General features: G+C 41.4%; 1 protein-coding gene across 4 annotated transcripts in view; it reads left to right on the forward strand.

The window, feature by feature from the left end:
- Positions 1-20,854, forward strand: part of apc (APC regulator of WNT signaling pathway) — a 269,901-nt gene that overhangs the window by 60,308 nt on the left and 188,739 nt on the right. Inside the window, exon 1 of one of the 4 annotated variants that reach the window (XM_078566310.1) lies at positions 18,979-19,046. The exons of the other annotated variants lie outside the window; for them this stretch is intronic. The gene's annotated coding sequence lies outside the window, so the exon portion shown is untranslated. Of the gene's footprint in view, positions 1-18,978; positions 19,047-20,854 lie in introns of those variants that run through there. 4 annotated transcript variants of the gene reach the window in all.

A 20,854-nucleotide genomic window follows, 5' to 3' on the forward strand; every position in this document is an offset into this window, starting at 1 on the left:
CTATCTCAGTAGCTACTTCCTTTAATACCCTAGAATACAACCCACCAGTCCAGGTGACTTATTGACCTTTAACCCCATTAGTTTCTCTGGTACTTTTTCTCTAGTGATAGTTATTGTGTTTATTTCCTACCACCCCCCCTGACTTTTGCCCCTTGATTATTTAGTATTTTTGGTGTGCTATTAGTGTCTTCTACCGTGAAGACTGATGCAAAGTATTTATTTAACCCCTCTTCCATTTCCTGGCTCCCCATTATTATTTCCCCAGCTTCGTTCTCTAAGCGGCCTGTGTTCATTTTGGCCTCTCTCTGCCATTTTATATATTTAAAGAAGCTCTTACTGTCTGTTTTTATATTACTTGCGAGTTTACCCTCAAAGTTTATTTTCTCTCTCTTTATTTTTTTTTGGTCATCTTTTGTTGGTTTTCAAAACATTCCCAATCCTCTGGCTTGCCACTTATCTTTGCCACATTGTATGTATTTTCTTCCAATTTGATACTATCCTTAACTTCCTTGGCTAAACATGGTTGGTTTATCCCCTTCCTACGATCCTTCTTCCTCACTGGGATATGTTGTGAGTTATGAATTATTTTCTTCAATGTCTGCCATTGTTCAACAACGGTCTTGTCTGCTGAACTCCTTTCCCAGTCCACTCCAGCCAACTCTGCCCTCATTCCTTTGCAATTACCCTTATTTAAGTTTAGTATGGCTGTTTCTGACCCAAGTTTCTCACTCAAACTGAATGCTAAGTTCAACCATGTTATGGTCACTGTTTCCTATATGATCTTTTATTGTGAGATCACTTATTAAACCTGCCTCATTAAACATTACTAGATCAAAAATAACCTGATCTCTGGTTGGATCCACAACAGATTTTCTAGGAAACTGTCCCGAACACACTCTATGAATTCTTGCTCATGGCTACCTTTGGCAATTTGATTTTCCCAATCTACATGAAGATTAAAGTCACCCATGATTTAATGTGCTGCCTTTTTGACATGCCCTCATTGACTCCTGATTTATTCTCTGTCCTACAGTAAAATTACTGTCAGGGGCCAAAAGACCACTCCCACCAGTGTCGTCTTCCTCTTGTTATTTAGCTCCACCCATATGGATTCCAGATCTTCTGATCCAAGATCATTTCTAGCTATCGCATTTGTTCCATCTCGTACTTACAAAGCTACCCCACCACCCTTTCCTTCCTGCCTATCCTTTCGAAAAGTCACATACCCTGAATATTTAGTTCCCAGCTTTGATCTCCACGTAACCACGTCTCCGTAATGACTATAGGATCATGCCCATTAACCTCTATTTGTGCCGTTAATTCATTTATTTTGTTCCGAATACTACGTGCATTTAAGTAAAGAGCCATTAATTTTGTCTTTTTACCACGCTTCCCTATTTGATTCTATTTGCTACTTTTTCTTATGTTTGTACACTCTGTCCCTTCCTGTCACGCTGTGGATATCATTACCTAAATAGCTATCCTGCAATGCTGTCATATCCTTTTGCTTTGTGAGCCTACATATCCTCTCTCCAGAACCCTCCCCCACTCTATTTTGTTTAAAGCCCTCTCTACCGCCTTAGTTATTCAACTCACCAGACACTGGTCCCAGCACAGTTCAAGTGAAGCCGGTCCCAGCACAGTTCAAGTGAAGCCCGTCCCAAGGCAACAACTCCCCTCTACCCCAGCACTTGTGCCATAATTTATATTTGAACTGAGAATTTCTGCCTGGTAAATTAAAACTTGGGTTTTATTCGTTAAATATCAAGTTGAAATCAAGTGAAATGTTGAATTTTAAAATGAGCACACAACAATAGCAACATGAATGTTCATAGTTTTTATTTATGGATTTATAGTTGAACTTGTGGCAGATGGACACTCGATGGTTAGCAGAACTGAAGATAAATTTGTGCACTTGACACTTTGTTCACTGGCACTGGAGATATCTCATTAAATTTTCTTGATGAAGGGAACAAATGCAATTGTTGAACTACCAACTGTTAAATTACTCTAGCATTGTTCAAGCTGTTGTGATACTGTGGAAATTTAATTGTTCACTGATTAATTTGTTCACTGATTAATTTGATACAATATACCTTGTGTTTCTCTTTTATAAAGGTTGTATTATGTGAAAATTTAAGAATTACTTTACTCAAAGAGACTGCTGAGAACTTGGTTATTGGAATCATTCCACAAAGTGTTTCCCACCAATTTCTGTTAAATGCGCTGCAGGTCAGAAATGGAGGCAGAATAAGACTTGCAGTAACTGGAAATGTTTCAACTGAAACTGTTTTAAAGGAATCAATTTTGTGAAAGCTGCCTTATTCGCATAAAGGATATAATTTTAATCAGAGTGCTTTCGTATCCACTTTGATCATCAAATACATTGTTTTGAACTGTGAATTTCTGCCTGGTAAATTAAAACTTTGAGGCTGAACTCCTTATACTCCTGTTAAATGTTCTAAGAGAGCAAGGTTAGTTTTGAAAAGTACTTAACAGACATTTGTACATTGTTATAAAATCTGAAACTTCTGCACTGCAAAAACAGACTGTAGTATTGTTTTGTGAATGTTTTCAAAGTTTGAGATATTAAAATTTGAAGAAACTGAAATTAAACCTTGCACTTGGCACCAATTTCTTTAGGTTGTGTTGTAGATGTTTTTCAGCTGTGCCCAGCATTCCTCTTTCTGCTGGAGTGGGACCAAGCCCCACGCTATTCTGGCATTAGCAACCCTGCTCCTGTGTGCTATGAAAAGGCCATTGAGCCCTTCCAAGTGTGAACCAATGATTTTCTCTAAAACCTAGTTTAATAGCTGTTCCTACATGTTTCATATATCTTTTAGTAATGTTCTTTTTAAAGCAACGCAAGACATTTTTGTTGCCACTGTAACAGACTGTACCAGGGCACCTCTCGTAATATGACAGTGTCGAGCCCATTGCCTGGGAGTTAAATTTGTGGCAAATTTACTTTGGAGGAGACTTGTTGAAGAACTGAACTGCACACTTAAGATCATAGATTTTTGAAAAGTTATAGTCCCTACAAGGATTGTAACATTAAATGCACATACATAGCAACAGCAGTAGGCCATTCAGCTACTTGAGCCTGCTCTGTTGTTCATTTAAATCGTGGCTGATCTCTTTTACCTGCCCTTGATACCCTTGTGCAACATGTTATGACCCTTGGCCAGACCCCCAAGTAATTGGTAAGATCTGGTTAGGGACCAATAACATTTTGTTTAAAGTAGACAGAGTTTGTGGTTTAAGACACTTGCTCAGTGAATAAAGCAGCACGATTCCACAGGTTTTGGACAAACAAAAACAAAGTTTACTAAACAAGTTCAGAAAGATAAAACGATTTACAATATCTATCTTATACTCTAGAATTCAGGGTTAATATGAGGTACATGTGAATTAACAGGCAAATTGTGCTGGAACACACCACTCTGCACAATAATTGCCAAATGTGACCAAAACAGAGTCCATGGATTTCTCAACAAACCCCCACAGATATTAGTAACACTGAGTCAATGAGTCTCCCTGAAATTCTGCCTCTCTCATGAGGGACTCCAGTCTTCACCTTTGAAGATCTAACCTTGGAATTCTCTCCAAAAGTCTCTCCAAATCAGAGGGCATCATAAATGGCTCACCCTGCAGGGTTTCAATGTTGTCTCCTGAGATTCTGTTTCCCTGTCTTGAAAATGTCAATAAACCCGGAATTCAAAGTCTTTTGTAGGAGAGAATTCCATATTTCCATCGCCCCTTGTGTGGGAAATCCACTTCCTGATTTCATTCCTAAATAGCTTAACTTTAATTTTACAATTATGCCCTCTTGTTCCAGATTCCTCAACCAGGTGAAATAGATTTTCTTATTCAAGAAATTCGCATTTAACAGAAATTGGTGGGAAACGCTTTGTGGAGTGATTCCAATAACCAAGTTCCCAGCAGTCTCATTGAGTAAAGTGATTCTTAAATTTTCACATAAGAATGCAACCTTTATCAGAGAGGAGCACAAGGTATATTGTAAAATAATCTGTGAACAATTAAATTTCCACAGTATCACAGCAGCCTGAACAATGCTAGAGCAATTTAACAGTTGATAGTTCAAGAACTGCATTTGTTTCCTTCATCTCAAGAAAATTTAATGAGATATCTCCAGTACCAGTGAACCAAGTGCCAAGTGCACAAATTTATCTTCCATTCTGCTAACCATAAAGCAGATCACTCTTCAATCTTATGAACTCTGGAATACAAGCCACACTTATGTGACTTGTCTATAGTTTTCCATTGTGTTTGCAGAGCTTGAAGTCCTCTTTTCTTTCTGCCCTCTTTGCACCCTATCTAGATGAAATGATTCTTGATAAGATGCCCAAACGTTTTTTTCTCCCGAGGCTCCTTGTGATTCTGGCTCTCATATTTAACTGTAGCCTTTATGTCCTAATCCTCATAAATCATCCAGTTAATTTATGAAAGTGACATTTGTTTACACAAAACACTATTATATCTTCCTATTGCTCAATGTTTCATTTCAAACTATTGTAAGCGATAACAAAAGATTGGGATTCATTTGAAAGATACATTCCACATGCATCGACTTAGTCTGCAAATGGAACAGCTTTCCACACTGCAGCAGTTTTATACAATTATTTTGTCACTTTTGCAGGTTAGGTCAGTGGCCCAGTTCCCAAACAGTTTTTAAAAAATAATTGAGATCAAATTTGTTGACCCTAGTGTGGTATAACTTCAGCTCAATAAATAGCTACAATATGCTCTGCCGGACTTCCTGGAAATTTCATAAGCTCACTGATCGTGCTCTTGTAACATTAGAAGTTAATTGTCCAGGAAGTGGAGCTCCACACATGCCTGCATGAGAGTGTGCATAGTTGTCCTTCTTTGTTTAGATCTGCAGTAAGGTGAAGGCAATAAAATAATGCAGACTGCTAGTTACTGCCTGTTACTGGAATTTGTAGACCTGGAATGAGCATTTGTTTCCGCATGATTTAAGGCTGGAGTTCTTTACTTCATGCCTATAGGTGAATAACGATTGCTGAACTTTGCTTCAACGAACCTATGGCATTCACTTAAGGCACAGTATTATCCAATTCAAAAAACAATGCAGAAAAAAAAACTCCTTAAAATCATAACATGGAAGGAGACCATTTGGCCTGTTATGCCTGTGCTACCCAAGATAGAGATTAATCCATGGAAGAGCTATTCAGTTACTCACTCAACCGTTTTCTCCCCATAGCCCAACAAACTTTTCCTTTTAAAGTATTTATCCATTCTCTTTTTAAAGTTACTACTAAACCTGCTTCAACATCTTTTCTGATAGTGCATTCCCAAATCATAGCTGGCTGCAAATACATTTTCCTTCATTATTGTCTTTGATTCTTTTATCTGTCACCTTAAAGCTGTTCCCCTGGTTACTAACCTCCTGCCAGCCTTTTAACTAACTCATTCTATTTTTATCCATATCTAATTTTACTGCTACCTTCTCTTTTACTGTGACATTGGCAGCATCTACTTATTTTATGAAGATAATGCAAAATACTCAAACCAGGCCCTCTGCCTCCATTAAATCATCTCCATTTTGGTGCCTTAATTGCACTATTCTTCCTTCAGCTACCCTTTCATTATTTATATGTTTATAAAAACAACTTTTAGGTTCAAACTTATGATACTTGTTAATCTCTTTTCATACATTCTTTGCCCCTCTTAATCCTTTTTCAGCACTGCCCTGTGCTTTTTGCATTCACTTGATTCTCTCCTGAATTAGAACCCAATATTTCTCCAAGGCTTTTACTGTTTCGTTTTGATCTCTATATCTTTAGCCATCTAGGGAGCTCCAGATTTGAATTTTTTTTTTATATTCGTTCATGAGATGTGGGCTTCGCTAGGCCAGCATTTATTGCCCATCCCTGGTTGCCCTTGAGAAGGTGGTGGTGTCGGTACACCCACAGTACTTTTGGGAAAGGAGTTCCAGGATTTAGACCCAGCGACAGCGAAGGAACGGCGATATATTTCCGGTGAGGATGGTGAGTGGCTTGGAGGTGAACTTCCAGGTGGCGGTGTTCCCATCTATCTGCTGCCCTTCTCTTTCTAGATGGTAGTGGTTGTGGGTTTGGAAGGTGCTGTTGAAGGAGCCTTGGTGAATCCCTGCAGTGCATTTTGTAGATGGTACACACTGCTGCTACTGTGCTCGGTGGTGGAGGGAATGAATGTTTGTGAATATGTTGCCAATCAAGCGGGCTCCTTTTGTCCTGGACCATGTCAAGCTTCTTGAGTGTTGTGGGAGCTATACTCAACCAGGCAAGTGGGAAGTATTCCATCACACTCCTGACTTGTGCCTTGTAGTTGGTGCACAGGCTTTGGGGAGTCAGGAGGTGGGTTGCAGGATTCCTAGCCTCTGACCTGCTCTTGTAGCCACTGTATTTATATGGCTAGTCCAGTTCAGTTTCTGGTCAATGGTAATCCCCAGGATGTTGGTAGTGGGGGATTCAGTGATGGTAATGCCATTGAACATCAAGGGGTGATGGTTGGATTCTCTCTTGATTGGAGATGGCCATTGCCTATCTCTTGTGTGGTGCGAATGTTACTTGCCACTTGTCAGCCTAAGCCTGGATATTGTCCAGGTCTTGCTGCATTTGGACATGGACTGCTTCAGTATCTGAGAAGTCGCAAATGGTGCTGAACATCATGCAATCATCAGTGAACATCCCCGCTTCTGACCTTATGATAGAAGGAAGGCCATTGATGAAACAATTGAAGATGGTTGGGCCAAGGACACTACACTGAGGAACTCCTGCAGGGATGTCCTGGAGCTGAGGTGACTGACCTCCAACAACCACAACCATCTTGCTTTGTGCTAGGTATGATTCCAACCAGCAGAGTTTTTACCCCTGACCCCCATTGATTCCAGTTTTGCTAGGTCTCCTTGATGCTACACTCTGTCAAATGCGGCTTTGATATCAAGGGCAGTCACTCTCACCTCACGTCGGCAGTTCATCTCTTTTGTCCATGTTTGAACCAGGGCTGTAATGAGGTCAGGAGCTGAGTGGCCCTGGCGGAATCCAAACTGGGCATCAGTGAGCAGGTTATTACTAAGCAAGTGCTGCTTGATTGCATTGTTGATGACCCGTCCCATTACTTTACTGATGATTGAGAGTAGACTGATGGGGTGGTAATTGGCCGGGTTGGATTTGTGCAGCCTTTTATCTGGGCAATTTTCCACATAGCCGGGTAGATGCCAGGGTTGTAGCTGTACTGGAACAGCTTGGCTTGGGACGTGACAAGTTCTGGAGCACAAGACTTCAATACTATTGCCGGAATATTGTCAGGACCCATAGCCTTTGCAGTATCCAGTGCCTTCAGTTGTTTCTTGATATCATGTGGAGTGAATTCAATTGGCTGAAGACTGGCATCTGTGCTGCTGGGGGCCTCTGGAGGTCCATCAGTGCTTTATCTGTTGCACTGATGTGCTGAGCTCCTCTATCAATGAGGATATTTGTGGAGTCTATTCCTCCAGTAAGTTGTTTAATTTTCCACCACCATTCATGACTGGATGTGGTAGGACTGCAGAGCTTAGATCTGATCCATTGGTTGTGGGATCGCTTAGCTCTGTCTATCACTTGCTGCTTATTCTGTTTGCCGCACAAGTAGTCCTATGTTATAACTTCACCAGGCTGACACCTCATTTTTAGGTGTGTCTGGTGCTGCTCCTGGCATGCGCCCTTGCGCTCTTTGAACCAGGTTTGACCCCTGGCTTGATGGTAATGATACAGTGGGGGATATGTCGAGTCATGAGGTTACAGATTATGGTTGTATACAATTCTGCCGCTGCTGATGGCCCACAGCAGCTCTCATGGATGCCCAGTCTTGAGTTGAGAGACCTGTTCAAAATCTATCCCATTTAGCACGGTGGTAGTGCCACACAACATGATGGGGCATATTCTCAATGTGAAGGCGGGACTTAGTCTCCACAATGTGCGGTGGTCACTCCTACCGATACTGTCATGGACAGATGCATCTACGGCAGGCAGGTTGGTGAGAATGAGGTCAAGTCTATTTTCCCTCTTGTTGGTTCCCTCACAACCTGCTGCAGACCCAGTCTAGCAGCTATGTCATTTAGGACTCGGCTAACTCGGTCAGTAGTGGTGCTACCAAGCCACTCTTGGTGATGGACATTGAAATTTTCCACCCAGAGTTCATTCTGCACCCTTGCCACCCTCAGTTCTTCCTCCAAGTGGTGTTCAACATGAAGGAGCACTGATTCATCAGCTGAGGAAGGGTGGTACGTGGTAATCAGCAGGAGCTCTCCTTGTCCATGTTTGACCTGATGCCATGAGACTTCATGGGGTCCAGAGTCGATGTTGAGGACTCCCAGGGCAACTGCCTCCTGACTGTATACCACTGTGCCGCCACCTCTGCTGGGTCTGTCCTGCCATTGGGACAGGACATACCCAGGAATGGTGATGGTTGTGCCTGAGACATTATCTGTAAGGCATGATTCCATATGTCAGGCTGTTGTTTGACTAGTCTGTGAGACAGCTCTCCCAATTTTGGCACTAGCCCCCAGATGGTGGACTTTGCAGGGTCGATAGTGCTGAGATTGCCGTTGTTGTTTCCGGTGCCCAGGTCGATGCCAGGTGGTCCATCCAGTTTCATTCCTTTTTTGTGACTTTTTAGCGGTTTGATACAACTGAGTGGCTTGCTAGGCCATTTCAGAGGGCATTTTAAGACTCAACCACATGGGTTATGGGTCTGGAGTCACGTGTATGGCAGACCAGGTAAGGACGAAAGATTTCCTTCCCTAAAGGACATTAATGAACCAGATGGATTTTTACAACAATTGACGATGGTTTCATGGTCAGGATCAGACTTCTAATTCCAGATTTTTATTGAATTCAGATTCCACCATCTGCCATGGCAGGATTCAGACCCGGGTCCCCAGAGCATTGCCCTGGGTTTCTGGATTACCAGCCCAGCGACAATACCACTATCCCACCGCCTCCCCAGAACCACTATGCCATTCCTTACCCCACGTGGGAATGTGTCTAGTTATACCAGAATTATCTTTGGAGGTCAAAGCTAAGATGAAAGCAAAATGCTGCAGATGCTGGAAATCTGAAATAAAAATAGAAAATGCTGGAAAAACTCAGCAGGTCTTGAAGCATCTGTGGAGAGAGAAACAGAGTTAACGTTTCAAGTCCATATGACTCTTCTGAGCTAAAGAGAAGTGGAAATGTGATGGATTTTATACTGTTTAAGAGGGGTGGAGAGGGTGGAGCAAAATAGCTTGCTCTCATGCCACAATATCCATCCTTGGCCTGCTGCAATGTTCCAGTGAAGCCCAATGCAAACTGGAGGAACAGCACTTCATCTTCCGATTAGACACTTAACAGCCTTCTGGACTTAACATTGAGTTCAACAGCTTCAGACCATGAACTCTCTCCTCCATCTTTACTCCTTTTTTAATCTAATATTTTTATCTTTTTTTAAAATCTTTTATCCCCACCCCCACCCCTTCCTTCCACAGGGCTATCAGTCACTTGCTTTTATTTTTTTGCTTTCACAGAGTGCTGACCCCTGCATTCTACCTTTATGCCTCTGTTAGCACCTTCTTTAACACTACCATTAACACTCCCTTTGTCCTGTGTCCATGACATCTTTGTCAATCTCTCCTTTGCTTTCACCTATTCCTGACCTTCTATCTTGCTCCACTCCCTCTAAAACCATATAAAAGCCATCACATTTCCACTTTTCTTTAGCTCTGAGGAAGAGTCGAAACATCTCCACAGATGCTGCCAGACCTGCTGAGTTTTCCAGCATTTTCTGTTTTTATTATCTTTGAAGGTTTCCTGGTGCTCATTTAGTCTTTTACATGAAAATTTTTGATTGCATTCTACTGAGATCAGATGACTTTTCAACTTGCTGAAAGTAGCCACATTCCAGTTGAACATTTTCACAGTTAATTTTTCCTTGTCCTTTTCCATAACTGCTCTAAACTTTACATTGTAATCATAGTTTCCCAAATCCTTTCCCACTGAAGCATGTTCCATTGCCACATTTCATGACTTAGAACTTGACCCAGCAATGTTTCATTCTTTGTTGGACTGGAAGAATACTGTTAAAATTCTCTTGTACGTGTTTCAGGAATTCCTCATCCTCTTTGTCCTTTACTTTGTTAGTTTTCCAGCCTATATTAGCATAATTGTTTTTCCTCCATTATCACTATCATCATCTAAAGTTCTTGCCACTTGCTATAGTTTGCCTGCATATGTGCTCTTCTATCTGCTTCCTGTTTTTTGGCCTATCATATATACCCAGCAGTGTAGCAACTCTTATTTTTTTCCACAATTCTAGCCAAATATATTCTGACTTTGAACTCTCTAGTTTAACATCCCTGGCTGGTCTCATAACAGTAATAATACTGCCATCACCCCCAAGCACCCATTTCTTTCTTTCCCTAACTTTCCTGAATACCTTTCAAACAGGTATATTAAGTTCCCAATCTTCCTCCCCCCCCTTTGAGTTGGGCCGCTATTATTGTCATCATATCATAATCCCATTTGGCTATTTATGCCTTTCCTCACCAACCTTATTTATCATGCTTTGTGTATTTGCGCACATGCACTCCAAACCAGTATAGAGTGTCTTGTATTTGTGAACTTTTTTTTAACGGTAGTGCTACTTGCCTCTCCTAGCCTTCTCCATGTTGTATCTCTTCCCTACTGTTTCATTCTTGTACCCCATCCCTGCCAAATTAATCTAAAGCCCCCTCCATCCCAATAGTGGGTGGTAACCTACTCGCATGGACATGGATATGAACCCTGTTGTTGCAGTGCAACCTGTCCAACTTGGACAGATCCTTGCACCATTTCTTTGGCCTATTGTAAAAATGGAGTATGAAATTAAAGTCTGAAATTAACCATATTGAAATATATGAGCCTTTCTGACAATTTAGTAAGTAGATGCACAGCGTAGCACTGAGCTATACAGAATAATTAGGCCCTGGACTTGGTTATTATTTTGATTCTGGCTTATACTGAGTTAGCTGATCTTAGTCAGGACAAGTGTGTAGGCACTATTGTATGGGATCATTGTAACCTATGTGGGGTGGGATGGGTAGGGAGAACATGAAGGGTTCTTGCTCCTGATCATTCCTTTAGTGATTCTGTTTTCCTTTTGAAATTATATATTGAAAATGATCTCACTTGTCTGTGATGCCCTAAATAACTTGTGCATGTCATGCCTATACACTTAATTGAGGCACTGGAGCCTCTGGTGGTCATGGTACCATAGCTTTATATACACACATTTTTAGATTTATAGATCATTAGACTTTTGGGCAATAAAGGAATCCAGGGATATGGGGATATGACAGCAAACTGAAGTTTAGGCGGAAGATTGTATTGAATGGTGGAGCAGGCTCGAGAGGCTGGAATGCTTCACCTATTCATTTTTCTTATGTTCCTATTACAACAGTAATTTTTATTTATATTCTTATAGCCCAATATGGGTTGTTTCCAAGAAAAAGATTAGACAAGTGTGGAAAGGATGCATAACCAGTTTGCATGTGCCCCCTGACATTTGGTTTTTTGGTACCGAAGCCTCAATTATACCCGGTTCAATTATGCATAACTGGGAAGGAAAAATGTTTCAGTATCAAGTGTTGCTTGAGACTTGTTAATTTTACACTTGCACCCTCTTGTTCTACTTTCAATCCTCAGTGCAGCACTGTGGGGGTTCTGTACTGTTAGAGATGCCACCTATCAGGCCTTGCTAGTCTTATTGTGTGGATAAAAAAAATCCCAAGGCACTATTTGAAGTAACGCACGAAGTTCTGCTGGTGTTCTAGCTGATATTTACCCATCAACCAAAATCACTAAAACTGATTATGTTGTCATTTACCTTATTGCTATTTGTGAAACACTGCTAAAAAATGTGTTGAGTATATCCAGATGTAAGAATCAAAACATGTAAGAACAGTCCCAGAGACCTGGATGATGAAGAAAGACAGTGGAGAAGGACCCTTTTTATTAAAAGCTGCAGAAAGATCCAAGACTATAAACATGGATAGTACATAAGTCAGTGTGACAATGTCATGATGTTGGTTAAAGCAGTCTCAGTGCTGTGATGTGTGGAAACTGGACCGAAGGGGTTAAAACAGCGAGTTTCTAGGTGCATATTGCTGAAGTCAGCTATGTGCACTAGGACCTTGGAGAGGAAAGAGAGGTTAATGGGAAGGTAAATTTGACAGACTCATCAAGTGGTGATGACCTTGATTTTGAAGGGATGAAGACCAGTGCTTGTGGAAAGAAAGGCATTGGCTGTGCTGCTTGGCATAGATGCCAGAAAAGATAGTTGGGTCATCAGAGTTGGGTGTGAAGGAGATCACAGAATCACAGTGCAGAAGAGGCCCTTCGGACCATCGAGTCTGCATCGATACGTGAGAAACACCTACCTAATCCCATTTACCAGCACTTGGCCCATAGCCTTGAATGTTATGACGTACCAAGTGCTCATCCAGGTACTTTTTAAAAGGATGTGAGGCAACCCGCCTCCACCACCCTCCCAGTCAGTGCATTTCAGACCAACACCACCCTCTGGGTAAAAAAGTTTTTCCTTACATCCCCCCCTAAACCTCCTGCCCCGCACCTTGAACTTATGTCCCATGGAGTTGAAAATGGGCTTTATAGAAGAGTTGAGTTTAGAAGATAGAACATAACAAATAGGCGCAGGAGTAGGCTCCACCATTCAGTAACATCATGGCTGATCTGCTTCTGATTTGAATTCCACGTTCTCATCTACCCCGATAACCTTTGATTCTTAGATAAACTCAGCAGGTCTGGCAGCATCTGCGGAGAGGAACACAGTTAACGTTTCAAGTCTATATGACTCTTCAACAGAACTAAGTAAAAATAGAAAAGAGGTGAAATATAAGCTAGTTTAGGTGGGGGGGGTGGGGGAACAGGTAGAGCTGGATAGAGGGCCAGTGATAGGTGGAGATAACCAAAAGATGTCATAGACAAAAGGACAAAGAGGTGTTGAAGGTGGTGATATTATCTAAGGAATGTGCTAATTAAGGGTTGAAAGCAGGACAAGCAAGGTACAGATAGCCCTAATGGGGGTGGGATGGGGTGAAGAGAAGGGATCGAAATAGGCTAAAAGGTAGAGATAAAACAATGGATGGAAATACATTTAAAAATAATGGAAATAGGTGGGGAAAGAAAAATCTATATAAATTTTGGGGGGAAAAAAGGGGGATCGGAAAGGGGGTGGGGATGGAGGAGAGAGTTCATGATCTAAAATTGTTGAATTCAATATTCAGTCCGGAAAGCTGTAAAGTGCCTATTCGGAAGATGAGGTACTGTTCCTCCAGTGTCCCACAGCTACCTCGACTACAGCTCCTCACATCCCGCTTCCTGTAAGGACTCCATCCCATTCTCTCAGTTCCTTCGCCTCCGTCGCATCTGTTCTGATGATGCCACTTTCAAAAACAGTTCCTCTGACATGTCTTCCTTAACCGAGGTTTTCCACCCATGGTGGTTGACTGGGCCCTCAACCGTGTCCAGCACATCTCCCACGCATCCGCCCTCACGCCTCCCTCTCCCTCCCAGAATCATGATAGAGTCCCCCTTGTCCTCACTTATCACCCCACCAGCCTCCGCATTCAAAGGATCATCCTCCACCATTTCCACCAACTCCAGCATGATGCCACCACCAAACACATCTTCCCTTCACCCCCCCTGGTGGCATTCTGCAGGGATCGTTCCCTCCGGGATCCCTGGTTCACTCCTCCATCACCCCCTACTCCTCAACCCCCTCCCACGGCACCTTCCCATACAACCGCAGAAGGTGCAACACCTGCCCCTTTAGTTCCCCTCTCCTCACCGTCCAAGGGCCCAAACACTCCTTTCACGTGAAGCAGCATTTCACTTGCACTTCCCTCAATTTAGTCTACTGCATTCGTTGCTCCCAATGCGGTTTCCTCTACATTGGAGAGACCAAACGCAGACTGGGTGACCGCTTTGCAGAACACCTTCGGTCTGTCCGTAAACATGACCCAGACCTCCCTGTCGCTTGCCATTTCAACACTCCACCCTGCTCTTATGCCCACTTTTCCGTCCTTGGCCTGCTGCATTGTTCCAGTGAAGCTCAACGCAAACTAGAGGAACAGCACCTCATCTTCCGAATAGGCACTTTACAGCCTTCCGGACTGAATATTGTGTTCAACAATTTTAGATCATGAGCTCTCTCCTCCATCCCCACCCCTTTTCCGATCCCCCTTTTTTCCCCCAAAATTTAAATAATTTTTCTTTTCCCACCTATTGCCATTATTTTTAAATGTATTTCCATCCATTGTTTTATCTCTACCTTTTAGCCTATTTCGATCCCTTCTCTTCACCCCATCCCACCCCCATTAGGGCTATCTGTACTTTGCTTGTCCTGCTTTCTACCCTTAATTAGCACATTCCTTAGATAATAACACCACCTTCAACACCTCTTTGTCCTTTTGTCTATGACATCTTTTGGCTATCTCCGCCAATCACTGGCCCTCTATCCAGCTCTACCTGTCCCACCCCCCCTTAAACCAGCTTATATTTTACCTCTTTTCTATTTTTACTTAGTTCTGTTGAAGAGTCATACGGACTCGAAACGTTAACTGTGTTCCTCTCCGCAGATGCTGCCAGACCTGCTGAGTTTTTCCAGGTATTTTTATTTTTGTTTTGGATTTCCAGCATCCGCGGATTTTTGCTTTTAACCTTAGATTCTTGTTAGGCAAGGGAATCAATCTACCTCTGCCTCAAAAATATTCAATCACCATCTTCTGAGGCAGAGTTCCAAAGTTGCACAACCCGAAAAAATTTCTCATCTCTGTCCTAAAAGGGTGACCACTATTTTTAAAATAGTGCCCCCTAGTTCTGGACTCGCCCGCAAGAGGAAACATCCTTTCCGTGTACACCTTGTCAAGACCGTTCAGGATCTTATATACTTCAAGCAAGCCACCCTTCGCTCTTCTAAACTCCAGTAAAAATAAGCCGAGTCTGTCCAACCTTTCCTCATAAGACAACCTGCTCCTTCCAGGTATCAGTGTAGTAAATCTCCTCTGAACCACCTCCAACGCATTTGGCTCCTCCTTTATATAAGGAGACCAAAACTGCACACAGCATTCGAAATGTGGTTTCATCAATGCCCTGTAAACTGAAACATAACATCTTTATTTTTATGTTCAATTCCTCTCATTATAAAGGATAGCATTCTATTAGCCTTCATAATTACTTGCTGAATTTGAGGTGGCAAAGAGATGGGAAAGCAGCTGCAATTTAAGAAGAGGTTAGAATTAAAATAATTTTTTAAAAAATGGACATCTGTATAACCGGTGAAAAACAGGTGATGAGCCTAAAGTTTCCAGAAGAATTAGAAGTACAAGTACAGTGTTTCAAAGCCTTGGGACCAAGGCCATGCCAGATTTCAGATCTTGCTGGATTTCTGGTCAGGCAGTTTGGGTTAAGCCAGGTCAGGTGAGGTCAAGGGTCACTCAGTGTGCTGGAATAGACTGGCTTGCAAGCATTGAAGGGGATAGCTAGTCAGATGTCACTCTGCAACAAAGCAGTGCCTAGCCAAATTGTCCAGATAAATTTTTATTTTACTCAATTAAAATTGATACATGGCATGTTCTAAAAATGTTCAGCTTTCGGACAACTCTGGTTTTTGGACAGCTGGATTTGAGACACTACTGTACTGTGATATAGACTAACATTAAATTAACTCTTTAACTATCATAGAGTTTGCTTATTGAAGCCATCCATTTTGGTTGCATATAGTTTGGCTTAGTCGTAGATGTGTAACCTTCTACCAAGATTAAAATTGTGGAAACAACAAATCTTTCAGAAGTACAATAAACAGCACATGCAAGGAACCTCCAGTGAAACTTTGGCTGTGTTAGTATTATTGAATACCTGAATATTAAAAGTACTTCATTGGTTGTAAAACACTTGGACATTCTGAAGTTGTGAAAGGCACTACTACATAACTAAATGCATGTTCTTTCTGCATTGTTTTACTCTTGCTGATAGTTCACACTGTCTGTTTTGACAGTGAAAACAAATTCAGAAAACTTTTAATTGACTGAAAACTGGTTTGAAAAACTGATTTCCTCGCCATTAAGAAACCCAGACTTAGAAGATTGACTTGATGCCGCAACAACTTGCATTTATATCTTCAGTTTAATAACCTTCAATGTAAAATGTTCCAAGATGCTTCAAAGGAATGTGATCAGACAGAATTTTACATTCAGCCAACAGATAAAGTTCAGGATAGGTGAGCAAAAGAGAACAAAAACAGAATTACCTGGAAAAACCTGGCAGCATCGGCGGAGAAGAAAAGAGTTGATGTTTCGAGTCCTCATGACCCTTCAACAGAACTGAGTAATATTAGGAGAGGGGTGAAATATAAGCTGGTTTAAGGTGGGGGGAGAGAAGTGGGGGTTGGGGGTGGGGGGGGGTGGGGGTGGTGTGGTTGTAGGGACAAACAAGCAGTGATAGGAGCAGATAATCAAAAGATGTCACAGACAAAAGAACAAAGAGGTGTTGAAGGTGGTGATATTATCTAAACGAATGTGCTAATTAAGAATGGATGGCAGGGCACTCAAGGTACAGCTCTAGTGGGGGTGGGGTGGAAAGACTAACAGGGCATAAAAGGTATAGATTTAAAAATAATGGAAATAGGTGGGAAAAGAAAAATCTATATCAATTATTGGAAAAAAACAAAAGGAAGGGGGAAGAAATGGAAAGGGGGTGGGGATGGAGGAGGGAGTTCAAGATCTAAAGTTGTTGAATTCAATATTCAGTCCGGAAGGCTGTAAAGTGCCTAGTCGGAAGATGAGGTGCTGTTCCTCCAGTTTGTGTTGAGCTTCACTGGAACAATGCAGCAAGCCAAGGACAGACATGTGGGCAAGAGAGCAGGGTGGAGTGTTAAAATGGCAAACGACAGGGAGGTTTGGGTCTTTCTTGCAGACAGACCGCAGGTGTTCTGCAAAGCGGTCGCCCAGTTTACGTTTGGTCTCTCCAATGTAGAGGAGACCGCATTGGGAGCAACGAATGCAGTAGACTAAGTTAGGGGAAATGCAAGTGAAAAGCAAAAGAGGAGTTGGTTTTAAGTAGTTTCTTAAAGGAGGAAAAAGAGATGGAGGTTTATGGGAGGAATTCCTCTAATATGTTAGATATCTACATCCTTGGAGAGCTCAACCACATGTACTCATTTGTGACATTTGAAAGATTAAATTAACTTTGTTACGTTGCAATACTTTATATTCTTGACAGTATTGTCCTGTCCTGTCCTGCTTGGACCTACACATATCAGGAGTTCTGCTGTCATGGTATGTCAACAGTCTGACTTTCCATAATTAACTATGGAACTTATACTGTGTGAGTTCCCAGACTCTTCACAGGTGACTGGCCACTTGCTTACTAAGCGTCATGACTGTGCCCTGAATGTGCCACACATCTTGCTGGTCTCTGCCTTCTGATCCATTGTCCCACATCCTTGTTAGGAACTTCTGCCTCATCTGCTGTTCCCAGTCTTTGTGCACTTAAAAAGGGATGATGTCCCCACACTATATCAGCCAAAGTTGATGGCAGTATAGAGATGCATAACAATTTGATTCTGGCGCAAGGTCATCTCAACCTGAAACTTTAACTCTGTTTTTCTCCACAGATGCTGTCTGACCTGTTAGGGATTTGCAGCAGTTTTTGTTTTTATTTTGGACTTCTAGTATCCACAGTATTATACTTAATAATTTAGGTGTTTTTTTCACTAAATTGGTCCCTGGGATGAGAGGATTGACCTATGATGAAAGGCTGAGTAAATTGGACTTTTATTCACTGGAATTTTGAAGAATGAAAGGCAATCTCATTGCAACCTACAACATTTTGAAGGGGCTTGAAAGGGTGGATGGATGCTGAGAGATTGCTTCTGTTGGTCGGAGAAGCTAAAATACGGGGGCAGTCTCAGAATAAGGGGCCGATCATTTAGAACTAAGATGAGGAGAAACATCTTCATTCAAAGGGTTGTGAATCTTTGGAATTCTTTACTCCAGAGGGTTGTGGATGCTCCATTGTTGAATACATTTAAGGCTGGGATAGACAGATCTTTGGTGTCTTGGGGAATTAAGGAATATAGGGAGCGGGCAGGAAAATGAAGTTGAAGATTAGCCATGATCGTATTGAATGGCAGAGCAGGCCCAATGGGCTGTGTGGTCTACCCCTCTTTTCTTAGGGTCTTGTGACAGCCTTTATTATGCTAAATTGGACAAAAAAAAGCTGTTCCCATTGCAAAGACTGGGGGACACATTTAATGTTTTGAGCAAGAGGTGGAGGAGAATGTGAGGAAGAACTGTTTACACAGTCAGTGGTAATGACCTGGAACTTGCTGCCTATGAGAGTGGTGGAAGCTGAGACAATCTGTGATTTCAAATGGAAATTGGCTAGGCACTTTAAGGAAATAAATTTGCAAGGAACAGGGCTAGAGCAGGGAATAGGACTGAGTGGATTGAGTCTGTGCAGTTTCTCTGCAAAGCAATGGGCTGAATGTCATCTTCTGTGTCATGACTCTATGACTGTGATTCTGAATCAGTTAGAATACCAGCTTGGTGGCCAAATTTGGGTATTTTGTCAAAGGTGAGAGAAAGCTGCTTATAGCTGATTTGAGCAAATGCACACTGTGATTTTGGTTTTGTAAATTGCTGCCACTTCCTTGGTGACAGCTGGTGTGACCTTCTAGCCGCTTGGACCTATTGGCCTTGTGCCAGTCATCTGCTACAGAAAGCAGCCTCTACCACTCATACAGACAGGGATTTAATTGACTATGGGAAGCAGCTGTGTAATCTTCTGGATGAAGGCCAGCAAATATCCTCCAGAACTAAAGGAGATTGTCTGCAATCTGATTGGATGGTTAAGTGGACACGTGAGTGGAATGGCTGTATTCACTTGTGTTTTAACACAGGGAAGGGTGGAAAAAATGGAGGTATACACTGCTTCAGAAATGGGGTAGGTGAAAATCAATTTTTAAAAATAGTATTACTGTGTTTTATTGCCATAAGGTTATGTATAATTGTAGCACTGTGTTGATATTTATTGTTGAATGGATTTGCTATTACAACAGATCAGATATGGCTTTATTTTGTGCACATCAGCCTTTCCTGCTCTGAAAAGGAGGGTTGGGAAAGAAGGAGGCATTGTACTGTGTAAAAGGATTGATGTTGGTGCTCAAGCAGAAGACAGTGTCTCAGGAAACTAGAATGAAACCCAAAAAATTTAAACGACAGATGCTAAATGAAATACTGGCTTATTCTGGTTAGGAATAAAGAGACTAAAGCAGATTGCTTGTTTTGAGAATAAGCTTCTGAGGTTATATTGCAGTTGTCCATACCAGGTTTTGACGCAGAGGTTGATAAAATTGCAGTTTGTCTTTCATTTTTGGTAGATCTGGTGGTCAATTCATGCACTTCATGGTTTTCTCTATTCTAAGAACAAGACATTTGTGTTTTAATGATGCCATGCTGTGTCTTTATAGCAGCTGAGCAGTGTTTTTTGTGGCTGATTGCAATTTCAGCTTTAAAAGCTGTGTCAGAGCTAACATTGCTGCATTGCTGATTTTAAGAAAAATATTTAGGAACTCGGGTTTAGTGTGTTATAATGGAAACCCTACTTAAGACAAAAATGTCTTGTGTGACATTATTTGAATTGAAATGAGGCTGTTAGCCAGAGTAAATTGTATCAAAAGTGGGTTTTATGGAACGGGAAAACAGCTGTTGTAATTTCTTTTGTATGAAACAGCACAATAGCTCAGCTGAAATCTGCGCTTTGAATTGAATGCCCAGAAAATCTTGTTAAATTATTTATGAACTGTCATTTAAAACAGGATTTTTCTCAGTGCATGTCAGCAACAGAACACAAAGTATGATAATCTGGTTGTTGTGCGCTGACATGCAAGTGTATGCCATAAACCTTTTTCCCCTGATGTTTTAGGATTCTATTTTAAAATGGAGAATTTTTACGAAGCCTGTGAAGGAATATCTAGACTTGTGTACAGCTGAATTGCCGCACATAATGTTAGAATTTTACTGCAGTGTTTTATCTTTGCAAGAGTCTATTTAAATTGAGGTTAAATTGTATATATTTTGATAGCTATCTAGAAATTCAGTTCATACAGTTGCCCTCAAAATTGTGTTGAAGGGATCACCCAAAATTTAATCTGCAATGGTTTGATATGTTTGCTATTCATAAGAATCCCACTTTTCTTTGGTAGAATTAGTGATATGTAAATGCAAACAGTGTACTGTACTATTTTTAAAAAAAAGCCTGCTGCAGAAAATCAAGTATTGACAAATGATATCTAAATGCATGAAGTGCAGGTATTGTGTTGGTACCCTTGTTGCGCATTTGGTAACTCATCGAACTATGATGTTGACTTTGTTCTCTTAACTGTTTGAGGATTTATCACCCTCACACACTTGCAATAAGTGAAATTGTCACCATTGTTTGTTTGGCATACTCTGGTAATATGAATTTTGCTAAATGGACACAAGTATCTTTGGGGTTTCAGGTACAGTGGATAAATAGTGTATTTTTTCTTCTTCCATCCTGAAGGGTATGACTTGCTGTCGTATTATTCTATATATGCTGGCAGGTTTTGAGGTTATATCCAAGTAGCTCACGTGAACTGAGTCGATGAACATTAGTAAGATATTCTCCTAATGAAATCATAAAAACCAAAACTGATTCTCCCTTACCTGACATCTACACTTGCATACTTGCTAGCAGAGTGATTGGATAGCAATAAGATGGGAATCATA

This window comes from Cetorhinus maximus, chromosome 2, assembly GCF_964194155.1.
Source record: "Cetorhinus maximus chromosome 2, sCetMax3.hap1.1, whole genome shotgun sequence".
Taxonomy (NCBI): Eukaryota; Metazoa; Chordata; class Chondrichthyes; order Lamniformes; family Cetorhinidae; genus Cetorhinus; species Cetorhinus maximus.